Source organism: Athene cunicularia, assembly GCF_003259725.1.
Source record: "Athene cunicularia isolate RWA chromosome 2 unlocalized genomic scaffold, athCun1 chr2_part1, whole genome shotgun sequence".
In the NCBI taxonomy this organism is placed as follows: Eukaryota; Metazoa; Chordata; class Aves; order Strigiformes; family Strigidae; genus Athene; species Athene cunicularia.
In genome coordinates, this window is record NW_020799095.1 from 151,794,452 (window position 1) to 151,809,405 (window position 14,954).

The window sequence follows — 14,954 nt, forward strand, 5'->3', positions numbered from 1 at the left end:
TATAAGAGACAGGTCAGACAGCGGGGTGGGTGCCGGGGAGCCAGAAGCAACACCAGGGTGGTCAAAAGGGGCTTCACAAGCTCCTCTCTTCCACCTTGCGCTTTTTAATTTTATTTTTTTATTTTTTTTTTTTAAGTAGTTCATCCCTTTTTGGACAGTTCCCAGGTTCACAGAGCAAAGCCCGCCGCCTCCCCTCCACCTAGCTTTTCTCCATCTGCCTGGGCACTGGGAGTTACTGGGCCCTTGCAATTATTTACTAATTATGCCTTGCTTGTTAAATGCTGGCTTAATTCAGCGAAAGGGGAGGGGAAAGGAAGAAAGGAAGGGTGATGGTGGTTAACGGGGAGGAGGGGGGGGGGGATCACATTTTCCAAGATGAAGGTTTGGTTTATTATTAGAAACACTAATGTATTTGGTCCACTAGTTACCATGGAAACAACATCTGCACTGAAGTGGTTTTAAAGACACAGCGTTGGTTGTGTTTGCCCGGGCCCCGTGCAGGCCCAGCCACTACAGCGCTGGGAAATGGGCTCTGGGGTGTCGTGTAGAGCTGTTCTTGGGGTCCTCTTGAGAGAGGCACCAAGCTGGTCTCGGTAGAGATGTGCTGGTTGGAGGATGCTCGAAGGTAGGACCAGGTCTGGGTTCCCTCTTGGAAGGGGCCTGGAAGGAGCCAGTTGTGTTGATGCTGGTGTCCCTGCACCCGTCTTCTCCCATGGGTTGTTGTTTCTTTGTCTTCCCAACGGGCAGGTTGGGGGTCTGTGTGAAACCGAGCGGGCAGGGAGGTAGCCTGCTGGGCTAGCGCTCTCCAGGAGTGGTAGCCAGCCTTCTCGAGGTGGGCAAGCTGAGCTCAGGTGAGCCAGCCAGGACTCATCTCCGGCTGCTCTGTACTTGCCCTGTGAGCCTTCAGCAAGCCTTCACCCCTCAGCCCAAGCTACAGCAGCTTAAGTGTCTGGCTCCAGAGGTTGCAATGACCACCACGATGACCACCACAATGACTGATGGGCGAGTCTTGTCCCGCATGGGAAGGACTCCGTGCTGTCACTGCAAGCAACGCGGTCTTGTCAAAGTTTAGGGAGGTTGCATGGTTGGAGAAAATGCATTGTGATTTCTGCTGCAGGAATACTTCTCAGGCAAAGCCTGAAATGAAGCCAGCCCAAGTGTGCAGCTGAGCTGGTGGTGAAGGTCCTCTGCTGATCCTTCTTCTGGAAGTGGGCAGAGGACCAGGCAGTGTGGGAAGAGAGAAAGGAGTCTTTGCTTGGGCTAAAGCAGGAGTTTCTCTAACAGAGACTTCATGTTCGCACAGTGCTTGATATTGTTTGAATAAGCAGCTAAGAAAAAAGTGGTTAATTTGACGTGGCCAGATACTGCTGTTCCCTGAGCTCTAGGTGTTGGGAAGTGTTATCTGGGTAACACAGGGTTGGTGTAAGCCCTTTATCATCCGTGCAAGTATTTTCTCATCTGAGAGTGGGCTTGGCTGCAGGAGGATGCAGCTTCCTTCCCCCTGGCATGTTTTATTATATCTGCAACTAACCTCTCAGATAGTCCTTTGGGGTTTAGGCCTAAAATTGCTTCTTTCGTCCTCTTTCCAACTCCGCAGGCTGCCGGCTGGGTTACATGTTCACAACTCTTTTTTTTTTTTCCCAGCCTGGAGTCAACTCATGAGCATCGGGATGAGTCCTTTGCCCATCCTGGGAAGAAAGCTAGGGCCTGGCTACTTTCAGAGTACCCCCCCAGAGTCCCCAACTAACCAAATCCCTGGGTTTGTTGATGCTATAAAGCGTTGTTCATCCAGGTCCTCGTGGTACCACCCTCAGTTTCTTGACCAAGTGTCATTCTGAGCGAGCCCACGCTGCCTCCCTTCCCCAGAGGTGGCATCTCGTCATCGTTGGTGTCTGCGGTGGTGACATTTATAGTGCAGTTTTTCATGTGCCTTTGGAGCTCTCAGGACAAGAAGCTCTGTCTGCCTCTGTCATTAATATTATTTATTGCTATAAATCTCCCTTCTGGAGTCTTTGGCCCTGGCAGTTTGAAATATTTGTAACCCTGGTATGGGCACAGCTTCTTTGCAGTGAAAAAGGACCAGGAAAGGCTCGTGGGGGATGAGTGTTGCTGCCCAGGCAGCCGATTCGGACTTGCCAAGGACAGTTTTCCTGGGCTGGGCTCACAGTTGCTCATGTGGTGGGAAAAGGAAGCAGTTTTCCTTGATTTCAATGAAGCTAGGGGCCGAAAGTGCTGGGATTTGAACCGGTTTTGGAGACAGACATCCCTAAACCATGATGGAACTGTTCAGGTCCAGCTCAAAATCTGGAGTTCAAATTTTACTTTCGCTGTGTCCGATATCACTTGGACCCTGCTATTTTGACTAGATTGAGGCAGCATCTTGCACTGGTTTGGTAAGATTGCTGTTTGACTATCACAAAAGATTAAAACCTCTTAAAGTAGAGCAACATGGACAGGATTTTGAGGGCTGCGTTTTCATTTTGGTTTGATATCACGCCTAGATTGATAGGGCAACGGCATTGACATGCTCTGACGCTACACCTGCATAATATCAGTGCTAACAGAGAATAAGGACAAAAGGAAACTGCAGAGCCACATGTTCGAACTATGCCTTTGCAAACCACGGTCAGGCTGATTAAGGGTCTTGTGGTGGTGTTTTTTCAATATTTCTTGGCAGTCTTGGCAATTTTTTGGAGGTGGGAAGGCGAGTGGGAGCCTGAGGATGCGCAGGAGAGCCTTTCAACTCTTTTCGTTGTCTTCTTTGAGTTTGGCTCATGTTGTCTCTTCTGCCTACCAGCTCATGATTGCCTTTTATAAAGTCAATCAAGCTTTAAAGCTTGATTCTCCCAGAACTTAGGAACGTAGTAAGAGATATATCTCTGCTCTCTCTCCCGCTCCTTACTAGCCTCGTCTGCAGAGGCAGCACGGATGGAATCAGGCATCTGAGCTCAGCTCTCATTTCTAGTGTTAGCAAAGGTTGAAAGGTGTCGGTTGTGAGAAGTTGTAGGGACGTTGAGTTTGTTGTGTCCGTGCTGAATATTTGGAACATCTCATCTCCACGGTGGTGTCTACTGACAGGTGAACCATTAGCTGGAAGGGTTGTAGAGCACCTGTTTTGTTTTTTTTTTTTTTTGGGGGGTGGGGATATTGTAGCAGACCAGAGTGCAGAGCTGACTCGGGAGCGTGCTGGCAAGGCGGGTGAGTGTACGAGCAGCGAGCAGCCCTGACCCTGTGATATCCCAGAATGTTGCAAGAAGCTTTGTTCATTGTTATCTCCAGTCTGCATGAATGCAAGGCACCTTCTGTGGTGTGCTTCCTACGTAGAGGCACAACAGCTTCTGAGCTCCTCTCTCAACTCACAACGTTTACTTTTATTTTTTTTTTTTTTCCTGAAAACATCCCAGAGTTGTGTGTGCAGCAGAGGGGAAGAAATCCTTTTACCCTGGGGAAATAACGCAGCACGGAGAGTAGACTTTCAGTGTGTCTGTCTTGGCTGAGCAGGCTGTGGGAAGGGAATCAATGTGCAGATCTGGTGAGATCTTGCTGTGTCTTCAAGATCTTCCCTCTGAAAAGATTGCCCTGTGCTGTGTGAGGTCTGGGTACTTCATGGAGAATATGCAGACATAAAGCAGGTTATTTTAGTGTCTTGACACTCTCCGGGGCCCTGCTTGCACAGGGAATAAATCCAGGTTTTCCAGCAGCACACTTTTCCCCTGTAAAAATATTGATGTTAATGAATTAAAATATTTTGTAAGGGTGTAGCAGTTCTGACAACATTTTGACGGAAAATTATAGCAGTGTTTCACTTAGATAAGACCGGAGCACTTTATTTGGAGAAGAGCACTTTAACATTGATATTCTACCACCGTTTATCACGTGAGATTTGGAGTCTGGATGAGAACAAAACCTTTTGCATACCTTTGAGAACAGCCAGTTCTCACATTTAGAGTAGGTTTTGTTGACAATGATGCTGTTTCTCCTGCAATATTAACTCTTTAATTCAGAAGTTGGACTTTTCTGCTGAAGGGACGTTCTCAGTTTTACCCAACTCGAAGTCTTAAGGCATCAGTTTGTACAGGAGTCTAGGGAAGAGCTTATTAGAATGGTGTATCTGGGTGTATTGGCTCGGCTACAGCCAGAGCTGTTTCTGTGCCTGTAAGTGAAATGGTGACCTTGGGATAATCACTTCATTGTTTTCTGCTTCTGTTTCTCCAGCTGCATCACCCTTGCAGGTGACATCCCAGGCAGTGTGCATCCATATTTGCACAGTGCCCCAAGCCTGAAGGGTGCTACAGAAAGCACCAAGTGCTGTCATTTCCCTGACAGAGCATTAGGAACCTCCGCTTGCTCGGTTAGCAAGAGCCGTGCCAGGGTGAACAGTGCTGAGCTGCAAACATTTGGGCTTTTCAGGTCCAAATCCTCTGCAAGCCTCCCGTGCTTGTGCCGTTGGCACCTCTTCCTGCAATCAGCCGTCTTCTCTGGGATGCTGCTGCGTGTAAAGTGTCTCTCGGGAGGTGACTGTGCCTCTTGCCGAGGAGCCCTTGAACTGGAAATATTTCCTAAGATTTCCTGGGGATTTGTGCTGGTACGGCTGGACTGTCCCCGGGTATGGAGAGGCCAAAGTGGGAGCGATGAAGGGATGCTCCAGCCAGAGTCCTGCTCGTCTCAGGAGAGCTTTGTGCTGAGATTTCGGGGAAGGTTATGGTGTAAGTGCTGCTGGGGATTTCTGAGGTTTGCCCATCTCCTGCTCCACAGCAGGAGCAGCTGCTGTGTTTTCTCAGTGGTGCCTTTCCCCAGGGTCTGTGGCAGCCCGTAGCAGCAGGCTGCAATTCTGCAAATCTTTGCAAAGCTTGTCTTTCCTTTGCTCAGCAGGGATACTCTTTTTCACTAAACCTGGTGTAACCCTGCTGAGTTTCAGCAGGCACTGATAGCATGGAGAAGATAGGGTACCAACCACCTGGGCAGACAATTTTCCCCCCCCACTTTCTCTCATAATACAATTAGGAAGTAGAGAAGATGTGTGATGACCTTAGATGGCCAAATGGGCCAACCCACAGTCTAACTCCTTCTGAAAAAAATTGCATTATTTTTCAAATGTGGCCTCTTAGCATGGGGGCTTTGTGATCCTACATCACTGCTTTGCTGGAAGTCACCTGCTTTTAAACGTTTGCATTGTCATCACGGGCTTGAGTGTGAATTACAGAGGGAATTTGGCTTAAATCTCATTGGAGTTTGGAGAGGACCCAGAGTCAATGCACAGATGATTTATGTTGGGGTTTTAGAGGATGGGGACTACTGATAGAGCTTGTGCCATGCTCCAGGTGCCGGGGAGCAGAGGAACCCTGAGTTTGCTCTTTTGGTGGGGGGTGTGAATGGAGATTGCAGTTGCGATATGCTGTGCACAGATATCTGAGAAGGGAACCCATCAGCAAATAAGCAATTGGTGTTTGAACATATGTAGGTAAGGAATCAGAGATGAGGGGTGTTAGGAAATCCCTCTCAGCTCAGCGCTACTAGGAGAGACAACACTTGAATATATTAAAAGAAGACAGGTAGCACACAAGGTAATAATAGGAGGATTTGGCTCAGCATAATAAGCAGTCATCCAGCATCCCACCTCCTCCACGGCTGTCTGCGGATTCAGCTGTCTGTCGATCCGGCGGGCAGTTCGGTAGATATTCACAGCTGACAGCTTTCCTCCGCTGAGTTTCTGCTCCGCGCTTGTGGATACGCTCAGGTCTTTAACTCCTGACAAAACTCCAGGCGGTGGGATTGCAGCAGCGTGGGTCTGCAGCTCTTCCCCCGCGAGCCAGAGCCAGCGAGCTCCGCACAGCCCTGGCACTGACTCTTCTGCAGGCGAATACTGCATCACCCTGTATCTCTTCATCTGAAGGGGACGTGGGAGAGGAACATGATCAAGTGGCTGGGAGCTTAAAACCGTTGTGGGATTCAGTGCTTCAGCGTGAGTAATACCAAGCCAAATTCACCCTTCGGTGTAAAGGCGAGAGCAACACTGGCATTAACCAAGTGACCTCAGGAGCAGACCAGGGCTGAGGTTAGTCCCTTGTCTTCAGCTGAAATGAAAGACTCACCACGCGCGTCTGGGATACTGCGTGTCCGGGTGTTCCTGAGGGGTTTGCTGCTTATTTTGAGCTGCAGTGCTTAATGGCTTGTTGCCATGAAGGCGGCTTAGCAAGCGTGACAGCTGCCCTGTTACCCAGCCACGGCTTACCGCTCTGTTAAAGGAGGGGTGGATTTAAGCCAGGACACCAGGGTCTTCCCATTTCCCACTTTCCTCTTTCCTTAAGAGCTTGGAAAGCAGCTCTGAAACTCAGTGCGTGCAAGATTTGAGACATTGAGGGCTAGAAATGTGACTGAAGCGGGTGAGAGGTACCTCTCCAGGATGCTCTGCTCTGTGATTAAGCAGGATGACTGGTACGGTATGTGAGTATGGGACCGTGTGAGTATGTGCATGGGAGAGGACGATGTGTCAGAGATGTTTGTGGTACCTCCACGCTGGTGGTGAGAGGAGGCGAGTGCTCTGAGATGGTTTGAATCTTTTCCGAAAGAAAAAAGACTGAGGGAAAAGAGGATAATAGTCTTCAAATGAATAGAAGGTAGCTGTGGAAAGAGATCAATCTGATTTCTATGTCTGCTGGGGATTGGACTCAAATTGCAGTGTGAGAGATTTAATTTAGGCACAAGGGAAAACTTCCCAGGTGCAGGGATAGTCAAGCACCGAGAGCCTAGCCTCTGTCAGCAAAGGTTTTCTTGAACAGGCTTGGGATGATTTAGATGTCTTCGAGGCAGGTGAATGGTGAGCTGAGCTTGTCAGGTCTTTTCCCACCCTCTTGCCTGTAAATCTGTGAGCGAGATTCCCTTTGTGTCTTCTTCTTAAAAGAGAAGTGTGGCAGAGGTGTAGCCCGTTGCTGGGAGGTGGAGGAGCGGGATGAAGGCAGATGGGGAAGCCCTGGTGGGTTAGGACCCGTATTTGTAAAAACCACAGAGTCTGTCCACAGCTGGGGAGACCACCTTACCTGCCCTCCACCTCCAGCTGTAGCTGTCGATCCGTCCCTATTTTATATTGATCACGTGTTATTTGGACCACCGTGTCACCTGCGAGACTTAGCTGTGGAGCACGACTTCAGCAACCTGCTCAGTGCTGAACCAGCCACAAAGCCACCCCGGCCCGAAATAGGTGAAATACAGCTGAAATTTCCAGCTGAAATACAAGGATGCTTGGATACAGGCGGGTGCGGGGGCACATGTAAACAGCGCGAGGGCATTAGTCATCGCGATCCGCAGTAAGTCGTGGCACATCTGCCGTTGTCAGGATTGTTTTGTAGGCATTGCACCAAGCAGGGTTTTACAGAGGAGGTTTAAAGTAAAAGTACTGGATAGTTTTCTAGGTGTTTTTTTGGTGTTTTGTTTTTTTTTTTCTTTTTTTTTTTTTGGGGGGGGAGCTTCTCCCAAGGTAGAGGACGGCGTGGGAGACATCACAAAGGTGCTCGTTTGAAAATGGTAACAAGTGGGTGATGGAGGTTGGGTTTCACGGGCTCGTTGGGGTGGGAGTCAGCGCATTAGTGCTAAATGAGATTATGTTCCTTCTCAAAGCACTTCAGGGACTAAGCACATTGTGTTTGAAGAGTCAGTCAAACTGTTAAGTGTTGCTTGTCTTTCTTATATCATTCTGTGCCCGTCTCCATAGTACTTTGGCTCTGAAAAGCCCATTTTTAGGTCATTTTGGCAAGCCGTTTCACTACTGAGCCCTGTTGTGCCCTGCCTAAAGGCTTAGATTGCCCTTGAATTGCCATGCAGCGAGACACGGAAATTAAGTCACTATTATTTTTTTTTTACAACAAATGTCTACTCATTTAAACCAAAATTGAATCAGTTTCTGAAAGGCTTGTGCCCTTCATACTGTTGCTATCTATGAATAAGCTGAGTGGACAAATCTACTGGCAAGATTTTGACAGTAATGGCAGTCTTTAAGCAAAAATGGACAATATGCGTGGAAAACAAATGTCTGACTTGTAATTATGAATATTTGAGCTTGAAACTTCTCTCTAAACGTTAGGACTGTCTAATCAGGAAACTGGGATTATGCTGTGCATGATAATGGTCAGTCAAAGCTAAGTCTGCAGCTCGAGTGCTCACTAGCTACCTGCCCTACTAACCAAGAGTGTCTACAGCGTATATTCAATAAATCTGTGAAGGCAAAATGACTCTGCTCTTTTCCCACAAGCAAGACGATGCTTTCATTTTTCATGACAAATTGTTCTTTTTGCTCTTTTAAATATGGCGATCATGTCAACCACTCCCCAGTTGGGGAATATCCTGCTACCGGGGCCAGTTTTGATCGTGTTTATATCAACTTGGTACCGTTCTGTGATTCTGTTGTAAATCCAGGGGCTGTTACACCGTTTTACTTCCCAATCAACTCAGCTGTGGATCAGATGGATGTTGGGGTCAGAAGCTGATTCCTTGAGTGCTGCTTTGAGATCAGTGTCCCATATAGAGGGAATTAGCACCAGTGACCCCTCAGTAACCACGTGTGTATTGCAGTGGGTGGGCAGAAACATGCTGGATCCCGTGGGTTCTACAGATTGCAATGGGAATGAAGCTGTCATTATCATCATGACAGCGTACAGATCGTCTGCTAAATGGCTGAAATCCTTTTGTCTCCTTTTCAGAGGCGAGCTCTAGCTACTGAGCCGCTGAAAGCCTCTGAGAACTGACAACGAGCTGGAGACATCTTTTGCTTCAGGGTTGTTGGTTCAACCCTAGTTCAGGTCAGGAGCTGTTTCCGGTGCAGGGACCTTCAGTGACCAAACAGTGAGAGCTGGGATGGTCTCCCTGGGTCCTCCAGGAAAGGAATCACAGCTGCAAAGGGACTGAACAACCACAGGGTTTAGGAGGTGTTTTAGGGATGGCTTGTGAGGTCTTTGCACAAGTGTTCACAGCTCACGCTTTGGATGAAGCTTCTTCCTAAGGCTGGTCTTCAGTGGGCAAGGGTGCTAGAAAGGCAAAGAGAAGGCAGGCGCTTGTTCTCCATGGTGGTAGGTAGCGGGGTGAGCGGCTTTGGCAGAAGCCTTCCTCCAGACACCATGTCCTCAGGCGTTCCCCCCACTCCTCAGGCAGGTCTCTCCGAAGGGCAGGATGCACGGGCATGGAGGAAGCATGCGTTGCCCATGCTGTGGGGAGAGCTGCCGCTCTGGCATCACTCACCAGCACGACACTGATAGAGTAAAACAAACAGCGGGCTGTTTTGGAATAATTTGGTGAAATGCTGTCGCCTGGCATGGAACCAACACACTGCTTAAATCAGGATAAACACAGTCTGGATTCCACCCTCATTTTCCATTCCCAGTCTGCCATGGAGTTATTTTATTTTAGCTGTGTGTAAATCTTACCACATTTCCCTGCAAGGTGTTCAGCACTGCTGCTGCGAAGTTACTAGAGATGAGGGCACAGTTGCAAAACCGAGGCAGGATGGGTAATGCAAGAACCGTGCAAATCAGTTACAGACTTTAAATTGGTTATCCTTTGTGTAACACACAGAAGGAGCAATCCCAAGCAGGAAGGAGCAGTAAAAAAGGTTCATTTTTAATGTAGTTAGAGCATATGTCCATACTGTAAAATACTGCTAGCATTAGTAATAATAGTAATAATCATTAAATCATAGAATCACAGACTGGTTTGTGTTGGAAGGGACCTTAAACATCATCTAGTCCCAACCACCCTGCCCCGGGCAGGGTCACCTTCCACTAGCCCAGGTTGCCCAAAGCCCCGTCCAACCTGGCCTTGAACCCTTCCAGGGAGGGGGCAGCCACAGCTTCTCTGGGCAGCCTGTGCCAGGGCCTCACCGCCCTCACAGTAAGGAATATCTTCCTTATTTTTAGTCTAAATCTCCCTTCTTTCAGTTTAAAACCGTTCTCCCTCTTCCTATCCCTACACTCTTCTGATCAAGAGTCCCTCCCCCCTTTCCCGCAGCCCCTTTCAGCCCTGGGGGGCCGCTCTAAGGTCTCCCCGGAGCCTTCTCTGCTCCAGCTGAACCCCCCAACTCTCTCAGCCTGTCCTCACAGGGGGGTGCTCCAGCCCCCCAAGCATCTTCATGGCCTCCTCTGGACCCGCTAGAGCAGGTCCGTGTCCTTCTGATGTCGTAGGTCCCAGAGCTGGACCCAGCCCTGCCGGGGGTGTCTCATGAGAGTGGAAATAACAGTAATGGTAATAGTAATAGTAAATAGTCATAGTAATAATAATAATTCCATGGCAAAAGCAGCTCTAGCACTGTCCTGTAATTCTCTCTCCTGTTTAATTTCTATAATGCTCCCTGACGGTGTCTTAGGACTTGTGTCAACCAGCAATTTACAGCTGTGGTCCAGGGGTTGACATGGGCCATGAATGTTCCCCTAGGCAGTATGGACAAGGCTCCTCTGTTTTGAACGGGGAGATTTTATGAATATTATCTACACCCTATCACTTTATCTCAGGGCAATGGAGTGGGTCCTGAACCATTATTTTTTTCTAGGACTGACATAGCAAGATAGAGTTTTGCTGCTTACTGCAGCACCTGTGACAGTGATACCGCACAATCTGATTAAAGTTTACTTCTGCCTCTGTTGTCTCAGAAGGTAAGAGTGACTACCCATAGAGAAATAGGCCATTTTTGGTTATTACCAGTTTTATTGTGAAAAAATGGTTTTATTTTCTCTTCAACATGCTTTAATGGGAAAGGCTGGGACAGAGCAAGTCTTACTATATACATGAAAAGCAAAGATTTAAAAAACAGACACTCCATCTGGCCAGCCCACAAACAGTTAAGCCAAAAGCTCTCTCCTCTCTCTCCTCCATACCTCCCCATGTTAATATTGCACAGCAGAGAATGAAAAGCGGGTGCTTGCTTGTTCTGACGTACCCCTGGGAACCCCCTAAGGCATTTACGTGTATCAAAAATCTAAGCTGAATTAAGCTTTGGAAGGGAGATGGAGGGCAGTATTATTCTCTTCCATTTCCAGAGGGTCAAAATAGGCCCCTAAGAAGTTAAGGCCAGTGTTTGCAATCTAAAGCAGATCAGTTGAGAGGACTTTGAAAAGATTGGCTTCAGTGATGGAGTCACATGTACATAGTTGACCTGCGGGCAAGCTGGGAATAGACCTCTGCTCTCCTCACTTGCGGTCCCCTCTCTTGGCACACTGGTTCCCAAACTGCAGCTCGCAGAGGGATGCAAAGTGGCTCATGGCTACTCATCAGAGCCCCGTTAAACTGATCTCAGTAGCCTGGCCAAGAGAAGTGCAGTGGGAAAGGAGTGGGGAGGGAATAACCTGTAGTCTTTTAAATAATGATAGTAAAAAGCATGGAATCACAGAATGGTTTGTGTTGGCAGGGACCTTCAAGATTATCTAGTTCCAACTTCCCTGCCATGGACAGGGCCACCTCCCACTTGCCCAAGTTGCCCAAAGCTCCATCCATCCTGGCCTTGAACCCTTCCAGGGAGGGGGCAGCCATAACTGTTTGGGAACGTCAACAAATATATGGAAACAGGTGTCTGGGCAGGAGGAGAGTGGTCCTTAGAGTTAATATGAGCCTGATCCAGCCCTCCTTTGATATCAGGACTGGAAATTGAGGCACCGGGAGTGCAGTGTGGTAGTTCAAAGAGTGGCAGCAAGCTGACCACGGTGTTGATGACTGGCAGGTAGATAATGCGTACTGTTAACTCCTGTAATTCCCCACCAGCCTGAAGGAAATTATCTTGACAGTTCCTATTAACGAGCAACTGCATGACCACTCCTCTGCCCTGAGAGCTTCATCAAGGCTGTTTACTAAACGCAGATTGCCATGTTATATCTTGAGAGCAGACTCAATAATGACTGAAGAGTTAGCGGTTGTTAATAAATAGTAGCACGTTAACATGTCTCTCTGGGTGATTTTTGTGTACTGTAATTACATGGAATTGCCTGTTAGACTGGCCAAATTACATAAAAGGGGCCCTCAGCTCCACAAATGCATTCCCGATAATGGGTGACTATTAGCTTTGACATGAGAAGCCTGTAGTTATGATACAAAGGAGGCAAAACACGGTAGTAATTCACTGGATCTGTCTTGCAGTGGCATGTGCTGAGCTGAGGAGGTTGTCGAGTTGTTCGAGAAAGAAGTTGTGAAAAGATTATTTATTAATGATGCCACTAAGTGATCATCATACAGGGATCTCAGAGCCTTCCTCAGAGGTTAGAAGATGGAGAGGAGAAGGCTCTGGGGAGACCTTCTGGTGGCCTTTCAGTATGTAAAGTCTTCTAAGAAAGATGGAGAAAGACTTTATACCAGATTCTGTTTGGGATAGTCAAATTTCTCCATAGTAGCTTGTATTGCTGCTATGATTTGGATTTGTGATGACAACAGTGTTGGTAACAGAGGGGTGTTTGAGTTATTGCTGAGCACTGCTAACACAGAGTCAAGACCTTTCTGCTTCTCGCATTGCCCCACCAGCGAGGAGGCTGGGAGCACAGAAGAAGCTGAGAGGGGATGCAGTTGGGACAGCTGACCCCAGTTGGCCAAAGGGATATTCCATATGACATCATTCTCAGCAATAAAACTGAGGAGTGGCAGTCAGCAGGTGCTGATGTTGCTCGGGGACTGGCTGGGCATCAGTTGGTTGGTAGTGAACAATTGTTTTCTTCTGCATCGCTTGCTTTTTTTTTTTTTTTTTTTTTTTTTTTTTTCAAATTATTAAACTGTCTTTATTTCACCCCTGAGTTTTTTGCACCGTCACCCTTCTGATTCTTCCCCCATCCCACAGGCTGTGGTGCTTAGCTACCCCGTGGGGTTAAACCATGACAGCAGGACCTGTAGTGACAGACACTGGACCAGGTTGCCCAGAGAAGTTGTTGATGCCCACGCCCTGTAGGTGTTCAAAGTCAGGTGGAACAGGGCTTTAATCAAACAGATTTAGTGGAGGAGTGCCCAGGGCAAGGGGGGGTTGGACTAGATCATCTTTGAAGGTCCCTTCCAACACAAACCATTTTGTGATTCTATGAAAAAAAATGTTTTGGTGCCTCCTCACTGCTGCTCTGCTTTGAGTTGAGTGAACCCTGTAGTCCCTCTGATAATGCTGACCCAACAAAAGAGATCCTTTCATCTGTGGCCCAATTCTACCTTCGCTAATTCCCTGCCACTGCCCATATTTTGGGGTCCATCAAAAAGAGCTCGTGCCCTGCTCTTCCTTTCTCCCTGCCTTGCAGTTAGTGCGAGAAATGTGTCTTCTGGGAGGTGAAAACTGAGCCTTCCCTTGAACAACTCTCTCTGTATAAGTTTACCTGGGGCCCCTGCAGCTGGACATCAGTGCTACCTTTTAGGAGAGTGGTGGAGTACGAAGAGCACCTGCTTATTCAGTGGGTGTTCTCCCACCTCACATTTGCTCCTTCTGTGGGTAAGGACAAAGCTTTGCTCCTCTCGGCTCTGCAGAGTCCCCGGAGGTGAACACGTGCATCAGCTACACCTTTGTCAGCCGAGTTGTGTCAAGAGCCTGGTTCTCACCCAGATGAAGGTGTCATAGCATCACTCATTACCAGGGTCCCTGAACGATACCGTATATCGCTGTGAATTGATGCTCTTTGGGGTGGCTGCTCTCCTTTTGTCCAGTGGTTGTACTGGGGTAGACTATACAGCTGGTGCTTTAACATACATATACATAGGGCCTGTATATATCATGTATATACCTGACTGAGAAACCCAGAATCTAACCGAATGGGAATTTACAGAGAAATTCAGGAATTTTTTTGACAGATGACAAGACCATGTTCACCTCTTCGTCACTCAACTCTTCTCAGCTGTTTTCTTACAGCACTGACATACACCCCTTTGTTTAGAAAGCCGTTCACTTCTGTGAGTACTGCTAAAAGCATTATTTACCAGCAATTTTTACAAGCTCCCTGCTTTGACAAGTGTTGTCCAACCAGCCACAAAATCAATACAAGGTGGCTTAAAAACCTTCTCAAGAATCATGAAAAGCCTTTAGGCCAGTGGTACCCAGTAAAATGGCTGCTGAGCAATTCTTGGAGTAAATCACACCCACCTCGTCCAGTTCTTTGTCAAAAGAGTGCGATGAGTCTCATTGCTTTGAGGCCATGGCCTGTGAGGAGAGGTGGAAGGATCTGAACTTGCTTGGTCTTGCAAAGACAAGTGTAAGGGGCAATCTAATCACAACCTACAGGTATCAATGGGACGATTACAAAAATTATAAAACCAAACTCCTCTCACTTGTGCCTGATTATTTAACGAGCGGAAAAGCCACAAACTGTAGGGAGGTTCATGTGTGACCTTAGGAAAATATCCCCAGGAGAGTGGTGTGGCCCTGGCATGGACACCAGAGGGATGGGAGCTTTTCATCTTTGAGTATTTCCAAGACTCATCCAGACAAAACCATGGTCAACCTCACCTGATGTTAGTGGCAATCTTACTCCAAGCAGTGAATTTGATTAGGAAGCTCTAGATGTCCCTTGCAACCAGTATTTCTGTAATTCTGTGTGAGTTTTTAGTTTCAAATACGCAGGAAATCAGGCTCAAGGCAAATGTTCTGAAGAGTAAGCAGATTTCTAAAACCAGACAAAGCCCAGTGCCCCAAATTCCAAACGCGTATGCCTGTGTTTAATTTAGGAGCAAAAAAGGTTTAATTTTTATGTGACTTTATTAGTATAATGTTGTACCTATAAGGACTTTGTTCAGCCTTTCTCTGTATCAAGGATGGACAAAGCAGAAAGAACAGCTTGCTTGTAATGTCTCAGGCAAACTGCGTGGCATTAAGAATTACCATTTTGGACTTTGTTCTAATTGGAGTCTGTTTGACCCTGGAGCCAGAGCAGGGTAATGGAACAAGCACAACTCGAATGAAGTCGCTTTTCACAGTGTTATGCAGAAAACAAGAGAAGGAAAGAGAAATGCAGAGAATGTATGGGGGG

The 14,954-nt window shown here is 47.5% G+C and overlaps 1 protein-coding gene across 1 annotated transcript in view; it reads left to right on the forward strand.

Annotated features, from left to right (window-relative positions):
• Positions 1-6,293: 6,293 nt before the first annotated feature.
• LOC113476544 (adhesion G protein-coupled receptor B1-like) overlaps positions 6,294-14,954 on the forward strand; it is a 29,371-nt gene continuing 20,710 nt past the window's right edge. The window contains exon 1 of the mRNA XM_026842269.1: positions 6,294-6,435. The gene's annotated coding sequence lies outside the window, so the exon portion shown is untranslated. The remainder of the gene's footprint in view (positions 6,436-14,954) is intronic.